The sequence below is a fragment of the Gekko japonicus genome, unplaced genomic scaffold (genome assembly GCF_001447785.1).
Source record: "Gekko japonicus isolate JY-2015 unplaced genomic scaffold, Gekko_japonicus_V1.1 scaffold1257, whole genome shotgun sequence".
Taxonomy (NCBI): domain Eukaryota; kingdom Metazoa; phylum Chordata; class Lepidosauria; order Squamata; family Gekkonidae; genus Gekko; species Gekko japonicus.
Window position 1 is genome coordinate 500340 of NW_015163640.1, and position 8651 is coordinate 508990.

The 8651-nt window shown below is 47.9% G+C and overlaps 1 protein-coding gene across 1 annotated transcript in view; it reads right to left on the reverse strand.

The window, feature by feature from the left end:
- Nucleotides 1-8651, reverse strand: part of PAPPA (pregnancy-associated plasma protein A, pappalysin 1) — a 403905-nt gene that overhangs the window by 394525 nt on the left and 729 nt on the right. The gene's annotated exons all lie outside the window — the stretch shown is intronic.

Sequence of the window (8651 nt, forward strand, 5' to 3'; positions counted from 1 at the left end):
GATACCTCATGAAAACAGCTGATCGAAAGTTATTGATTTCAGCCTCTGATGACCCAAGACTAGTTGGATACATGGACGCCAACTGAGGGGAAAAGGAAGAAGATGGAAAATCAACTAGTGGATTCTACTACGGAAACAGTGTGATTCACTGGGTCAGTAAAAAAGCAACAAATTGTTGCTCAATCTACTGCTGAAGCAGAATGTGTGTCGGCTCAAGCTGCCTACAATGAACTAGAATGGATCATCTACATGCTAAAGGATTTTGGCATAGAAGAACCTAAGCCAATACTCATGTTTGAAGATAATGAGGCATGTATAAACTTGTGCAAAGGCGAAAATACAAAGACATGCAGCAGACACATCGCCATCAAATGTCTTTCAGTGAAAGATATGCAAAAGAAAGGACTGATTGAAGTTCAATACTGTCCTACTGAAGAAATGATCACGGACATTTTGACCAACCCAATCAACGCAGCCAAGATCGCAAACCTATGTAAGAAGATGAACCTAATTGATCCAAAGCATGACTGAAATGTTAGAACTTGAGAAGGGGTGTTGGAATTGCAAGTTGCTTACACTTCAGTCATTACAGAGTTAAATATTGTTTGTTAGGAAACAGGATGTTACGTTACATAATGTATTCAATGGCGGGAAAGTTTGTGGGAGTTGTTTATCCTAATGAAGTGACCTGTAACCTTTGTATTGGTCAACTAACATCTTGTTTCTAGAAACGCTTTGATCTAGCATTAATGTATTCACACATTTATGGCCCTTTGTGTGAACCAAAGAGGTAGTTCTCTTCTAGAAGCCAAGAGAGATAGAAAGATGTAGCTGTTAGCATATATTACTGAGAGTAACTGCAAGTATGTAACCTTTTATTTTATTTCTTTTATCCAAAGTACAATACCCATGTTTTATTTTGTTTTTATAGTAAATATATTTTTCTTTTACTAAGTGTGGCTCTGAGTTTGCAATACAACCATCGACCTTGAATTAAGAATCCCAACACGTTCCATCCCCTTCATCATTTTAATTGCCCTTTTCTGCTCCTTTTCCAATGCTATCTTCTTTGAGGTACAGTGACCAGGAACAGTATACAGTATTTTCAAATGAGGCCACACCATAGATTTATACAGGGGCATTATGATACTGGCTGGTTTGTTTTCAGTCCCCTTCCTAATAATCCCCAGCATAGCATTGGCCTTTTTTTATTGCAGTTGCACACTGAGTCAACATCTTCATTGAGTTATTTACTACGACTCCAAGATCTCTCTCCTGGTCAGTTACCACCAGTTCAGACCCCATCAACCTATATTTATAGTTAGAATTTTTAGCTCCAACGTACACTACTTTGTACTTGCCCATGTTGAACCTCATTTGCCACATTGACGCCCACTTTCCCAGCCTCAACAGATCCCTTTGGAGCACCTCACAGTCCTCCCTCGTTCTCATTGCCCTGAACAAACTTAGCCATTGTACTGCTTATTGCCAACTCCAAATAATTAATGAACAAGTTTAAAAAAACAGGACCTAGTACCAACCAGTGCGGTACCCCACTGCTTACCACCTTCTGCTGTGGAAACTCCCCATTTATACTCACTCTCTGTTTCCTGTTAATTAACTAGTTTTTAATCCACAAGCATACCTGTCCTCTTAGCCCATGACTAACCGCTGATGCTGACTCTGGCCGTATGTCACCCACAAGTTTGTCACAGGAAAGGATACGCTATCCTCTGTTCCGTGAATGTGCATTCACAGAATCACTTCCAAATTAACATTATGCTTCCAAAACTGCATTAGAGATGCACAAGAGCACAGAAAACCTATTATTTCCATGGGATTTGAGAAAGGAATCAACAAATCTTCCATATTTTTTTCTTTATGTTAATTTATTTTTTTGTCAACATTACGATCCTCTGTTTTTGTTGTTGGTTTTTTAGACCTGTTTTGTCATCTATGTTTTGTGACTTTTATATGTAATAATATGTACAATGTGCGTAGAATATATGCTGGATGTTGAGATACCACTTTTGCATGTGTATTTTCACTCCTTTACACCGTGTTATGGGTTTTTGTAGTCCTAAATTTGTCTACACATTTCACTGTTCTTATTCATAGTGGCACAGACCTACAGCTACCTGATACCATGGGATCCAGGGAGATTACTGGAGACAGATGAGCACTAAAGAATTACAAAGGTTCAAAGATTGTGAAATATATCATGCCCACTAATGCCAAAGAAAAGATTGTCAAGGTAGCCTGGCCCCAAATGATCACTCAGTGGTTCATCAGATATGGCAGGGTCATTTTTTAAGTAGAATTCATAGTGCTAGAGTGCTAGATTCATCCCTCCCTTCAGCTTTTAGCCTTTAGTCCAGGTTTTCACCTTTGTTACCCACCTCAGTATTCCAGTCAGTTGGCTGCATACAGATTTGCCATCAAGGCTGAAGGAAGAATGAGGAGCTAAAAACAAAACAAAACCCAAGAACCAGGGCCAAAGGCTATGAGGGCTTAACAATTTATTACTTGGATATCGGGTGCTTTCTTTGCACAGTCAATAAGAGCTGTCTAGATTGGCCCACTGGCCCAAACTCGGATGTTCAGCATTCCTAAGACTGTACTAGGCACAGAACTTATGGTTTTCAGAGACTTTTGCTGTGCTATTGGGGGAGCCCTTGCTTCCCTCTCCACTTTCATCTTGGATCCGGCTACAACCTTGCTTTCACTAGCGAACAAAAGTTGGGAAAACAAAGGCGCTTCCTGTCAAGCAGCACTCTGTTAACTTGGGATCATGTTCTTAGTTGGCATCTGGAAGGACAGTAAGACAGCGAGAAGAAGCAGATGGGGAGAAGGGAAAACCCTGACAACTCACTTTCACTTCTCTTGGCGGACATGCGTTTTCCCACTCCAATTCATTCATCAAAACTCCTCCCCACCACTCCCAGCCATTCAAGAATCAACCTTCACATTTCCAAGAAAACACAAGCTAACATACTCTGGATGGAGGCATGAATCATCTCCCTGACCTTCTTCAGTAGGAAGTAAGATGGAGCCCACCGAAGAGTGGAGAACTACCCTTTGCAGAGTTGAAAATGACACATTGCCTGACAGATCTAAGGAATAAATACCCACCCACATCTTAGGGCTGGAAGGAGGTGACTAATTAACCCCTTTGTGCCTGGAGTCGAACAGCCCCAATGCAAGACCAATTTGCCACTAAGATGGAGGAGAGCAGCTGACGCACTGGGCAATGGCATCGTTTCTGTGCATGCTTTGCTGGCCAGGACAGTGCATGGTTGTTTGAATGCCACAGCTATTGCATAAGTCAAGGAGAAAACAGCTGCCAGGAGCACTTTTCAGGGTTACTTTCTTTCTCCTCAGTAGCTTGGCAGCGCTGAAGACTGCAGCTGATATCGCAGAAGTCAGACAGGTTCAGAAATAGCCTTGCTCTGAGGCAGTGTGAAAGTTGGCAGCTTCTCGCACTGAGGGCCGCCTACCCTCTGAGAGGAGGGATGGCCCAGGGAGATGACGAACCCTTTTAATAGCACTGTAAAATTAGCTGTTTTAGAAAACACACACACACACACTGAGACGGGTGGTGATGTAAGGAAATTTCGACTTCACAGCAGCAGTGAAAGGATTCTCGGAGACGGAAAGCAAAGGAGCGGCTCTTTTCGCATCTGATGGAACTTCCGTCTGCAAGGGGGCAGCTTGAAATGGACTGTTTCAGAGAGTGCCCTCAAATATGGAGCAGAGCTATGCTCTTGACTGGTGGTTATTAAAAACACTGGGGCCAACCAGAAATGGAGACGCAAGCAAGGGGATGAGGAGGAAATGTATCGCCCAGACTAGCCTGATCTCGCCAGATCTTGGAAGCTAAGCAAGGTAGCTAAGCAGGGGAGGAGCTGTTTCAGTGGAAGAGCCTCTGCTTTGCATGCAGAAGGTCCTAGGTTCAATCCCCAGCATCACCAGTTAAAAGGACCAGGCAGTAGGTGATGTGAAAGTTTTCCACCTGAGACCCTGGAGAGCTTCTGTTAGTCTGAGGAGACAGAAGCGACCTTGATGGACCAATTATCTGATTCAGTATAAGGCAGCTTCCTGTGTGTGTTTCAGGGTCTGCCCTGGTTAGTACTTGGATGGGAGACCACCAAAGAAACCCAGGGTTCCTATGCAGAGGCAGACAATGGCAAACCACCTCTGAGCATCTCTTGCCTTGAAAACCCCACAGGGTTTTCCCTGTGGGCTGAGACTTGACGGCACTTTCCACCACCATGGGAGAAGAGTGTGTCAGGTGGTGGGAACACCTCTCACAAGCCACTAAGATTAGGTGGGCACAGAACATATGAAGCTGCCTTTATACCTGAAGTCAGCTCATTGATCCATCTAGTTCAGTACTGTGACTGGCAGCAGCTCTCCTCTGGGGACTTTCACCTGCCTCCTGAGGTCTTCTAACTGAGGATGCCAGGGCCTGTACCTGGAACATTCAGTATGCCAAACTTGCACTCAACCACTGAACCATGACTGCTCCTATTAAAGTATGTGACTCTGCCTTATATTAAGTAAGATGGTTGGTCCGTCTAGCTGAGTATGGTCTAATTTAATTGGCTGTGGAGCACCAGGGTCTCAGGCAGACAGACTCAGCCAGGACCTGTTGCCTGATATCATTTTAATGAATCAGGGGTCTTCAGCATGCAAAGTATGTGTTCTACCTGTGAGTCACAGCCAAAGAAGCCTTAGAACAGCCCTGTGAGATAGGCCCGCATTGGTGGGCTGAGGTTCAGAAGGGGACTTCCCTTGCCTGCGGCCAGGGTCAGGGACTGCACTTGGTAACCTTCCACAGTCCAATGTGCTCTAGCCAGGAGTTGCAGGGCCAGCCGTACGACACTTGGAAGGAACAAGTCAAACACGAACAGGAACGGCATTTGTGAATTCCCCATCACAGTGCCTCTTCTCTTCCCTGCCACCCAAGCACAAGGATTACGAAGTCTTAAAACGACCCGTCAATAACACCACAAAAACCTGCTTCTGGTTATATGGGTGGAACTCTCTGAGCACCCCCTTAGAGAAAGCAGAACCGAGGGCGGCAAGTCCTTTTTTCCCAGGACACAACAACTGACACAGACGAGGGGGAGTCACATCCCAAACAAAAACAACAACAGACTACCAAACATTTGGCAGCCGGGGGACAGGAGAAATACTAATCTCACTCTGTGCTCTTTGCTGATCAGAGGAAAACCATCCTCTGTGTGTGTGTGTATACACACCAAAGTTGCTCCCTGGCTGACAGCCAGCACTTAGCCACTTCGCCAACCTTGCTCCCAGTCAAGACTCCCCCCTCCCAATGATAGGAAGAGAGAGTGGGAAATCCTAATTATCCCAAACCTTAAGTTGCTAAACAGGGGGGCATTTCTGGGCATCAGACAGGCCAGGTGTTTTAATTCAGGTTGCCAACAACCTGGAGGGGGAAAAGCCCCTTTAACTGAGGCTTAGCACATGGACATGGCCAGTGGGAGCTTTTCATGGCACTAAACCTCACCTGATAAATAAAATCCCATCCCGCTTCTGTTAAAGGGGCAGGGCACTTTTGTATTCAACCCTTGTTTTAATGCAAGTAATAAGTAATAATCAGTCAATCCTAAAAGAAATCAACCCTGACTGTTCCCTGGAAGGCCAGATAATGAAACTGAAGCTCAAATACTTTGGCCACCAAATGAGAAGGGAGCACTCACTGGAGAAGACCCTGATGCTGGGAAAGATTGAAGGTCAAAGAAGACGGGGACAGCAAAGGATGAGATGGTTGGACAGTGTCATCGACGCAACGAACATGAAATTGAGCCAACTTCGGAGGACAGGAGGGCCTGGCGGGAGCTGGTCCATGGGGTTGCGAAGAGTCGAACTCGACTGTGCGACTAAAACACCACAAATAAGAACATAAAAAGAGCCCTGCTGGATCAGACGGGTAGTCCATCTAGTCCAGCATCCTGTCTCACGCAGTGACCAACCAGTTCCTCTGGACAGCCAACAACAGGGCAGAGAGGCCGAGGCCTCCCTCTGAGCTTGCCTCCTGGTTCTGGGATTCAGAGGTTTAGTGCTGCTAAACCTGGAGGTTCCCCTCAGTCACCATGGCTGTAGCCACGGATAAGACTTATCCTCCATGACTCTATCTAATCCCCTTTTAAAGCTGTTTATTCCTGTGGCCATCACAACATCCTCTGGCAGTGAATGCCACATTTTAATCACTCTTTGTGTTCACCCCGGTTCACCCCCTCCAACAAGTTAAAAGCATTTATTTTGCACACACTTTCCCAACCTTGCATCAGAGTCCTAGCAGGGGTTAAACTGAAAAGCTGGCTCAACCTTATGCGTGCAAAGTACACATCTGGATTAAAAAAGAAAGTGTAAATTGTACCCAGCCAGATGTCACCTCAACCTGCTCTCCACCAGCCCTGAGATCAACAAACGGACGGCTTCAAGCCACAAGTCAAGAGAAGGACTGAAAATATGGGGGTTTGGGGTGTGTGTGTGGGGGAACCACAGCCTGATCTCTTTCCCGACGGAGGGTTGCTCTGTCTCCCTGAGACCCAGCCCATCTGTTTGGAGCCAGATAGTAGTACAACCAGGGTGTTTGTAGATCCGCCCTCTTCTCGGTGCAAGAGCGTTGCAAGCGAGGGAAGGTGGGTGGGTGGGTGGAGGGCGGGGGGGCGGCGGCAGGGGGAGAGTTGAAGCCCTTGCGCCGCGGCTTCTGTTTTCCTTTTGGTTCGGGGAGAGACTTGCCTGAGTGACAGCAATCTTGTAGGTCAAGTATAGGGCACTCGAGATAAAGAAATAGAAGCACGTTAAATGTGGCAGGAGGAGAGACGGGAAGCGGCTCCGGAGGCTGCTGGGTGACAGCGCCGAGAAAGAAGACAGGCATCTGCGGGGAGGGAAAGGCCGAGCGGGAACTGGCTGGCTCCGGGAAGAGGGAACCCCTCTGGAGCGCTGGAAGGCAGCAGCGGGGCTTCTAGGGGGGAGCAGAGCGCTCTCCCCCCCCCCCCCCGGCACTTCTACGGGAGCCTCCCGTCTAGAAGAGCTCCATGACCCAGCCTAGTCCAACCCACAAAAGTGTTGTGAAGCCAAGGAAGAGAGAAGCCGCGGATGGCACCCTTGAGCTCCACGGAGTAAGAGTAGGCAAAAAAAAAAGGCAGGGGTTTTTTTGGGGGGTCCCGTCCCCCCCCCCCGGGCAGGGTATCCCCTTCTGATATCCCCAAGAGCTGCTTTCATTCTTTCCCACCCTCGTTTTCCAAGAAGGAAACAAGTCGTGGAGAAGATTGATTGACATGTGTCACGGCTTACGCAGCGCGGCCCTGGTAAAATCCAAACAAGACCAACGTCAGCGGACCTCACGGTTTGTCAAGCTTGCAGTTCAACGGTTGGGGCCGGGGCCAAGGGCTTTCTTCCACAGTGTGATCTGGCCTTGATGTTTGCAATATCAGAAGGAATGTCAAAAATGCTGGAAAAACACCCTCTCCACACACTCTGCCCGGGCAAAGTACTTGCTGGTGTCGAGGGATGCGGAACCTCACACATACAAGGTTTTAACTGCCGGCATTTAATACACTTAAAAGTGGTTTTACGGCTCCGGCAGAAACCACATGCTCGATCTAGCATCTTGGAAAAAAAGGAAAGGGACTCAAACACGTCAGCCAGCCAGGGCGACATGAAAGGGCAGCGCATGCGAGGCATTCCGTCCCAGCCTTACAGGTACCCCGAAACTGTAAACCAAGTACCGTCTTTCTATCACCCAAGCCAATAAAAATAAATACCGGGGATTCGGAAAACCTCTGCTTACGAGTTCAGAGGAAAGAAATGGGGGTGGGGGAGACACACACGACTCTCACAGAGAGTGATTTTTGGAGAGGACGGGGCACAACTTTTTTTAAAGCAACGGGCACGATCCAGTCAAAAGAAAAGAGAGAGGGCGGTGGGGGGGGTCAGCTTCGTTCCATACACGCTTACTCAGGAGTAAGCTCCTACTGGGATCAGTGGACCTGCCCCCAGAGAAGAGTGCCCATGACTGCAGCCCTGAAAGCGAGCTTACTCGGCAGTAAATTCTACTGAATTCAGTAGGGCTTACTCCCCAACTCGATCCCAGCTGCGTTTGACGGACTTACCCTCTCGCAAGCATGCTAGAACACTCCACCTTACGCCCATTTATCCAGCGGGAAACCCCGCTGAACTCTATGGGGCTTACTCCCGAGGAAGCACGCGTTGGATCGCGACCCTTAACCGCCCCCTTGCCCTCCGCTTTGAAACGGACGCGAGCGGAGAGAAAAGTACCTCGCATGGCACGGATCGGGCCCTGGCTACCCCTCCTCCCCGCGCCCTAAACCCGTTTACTTAGGAGTAAGTTCAAAGGAAAACTCCCCCTCTCTGTTTTCTTTAAGGCTCCCAGAGTATGCACACTTTTTTTTGCCCATTCACAAAAAAGAAGAGGCGACTTGTGTGCGTGCGTGCGCGCGCGCGCTGAAAGCACAACAGCACGTGCCGGTTTTACACCACCAACAAACTCCGCGCGCGCCGAGGGTTGCTCTTTGCGCGCCGCAACATCTGGACTGAGCCGGCCGGGAGGACCAGATGCGCAGAGGGATCCTCCCCCCCCCCGCCTTCCCGCT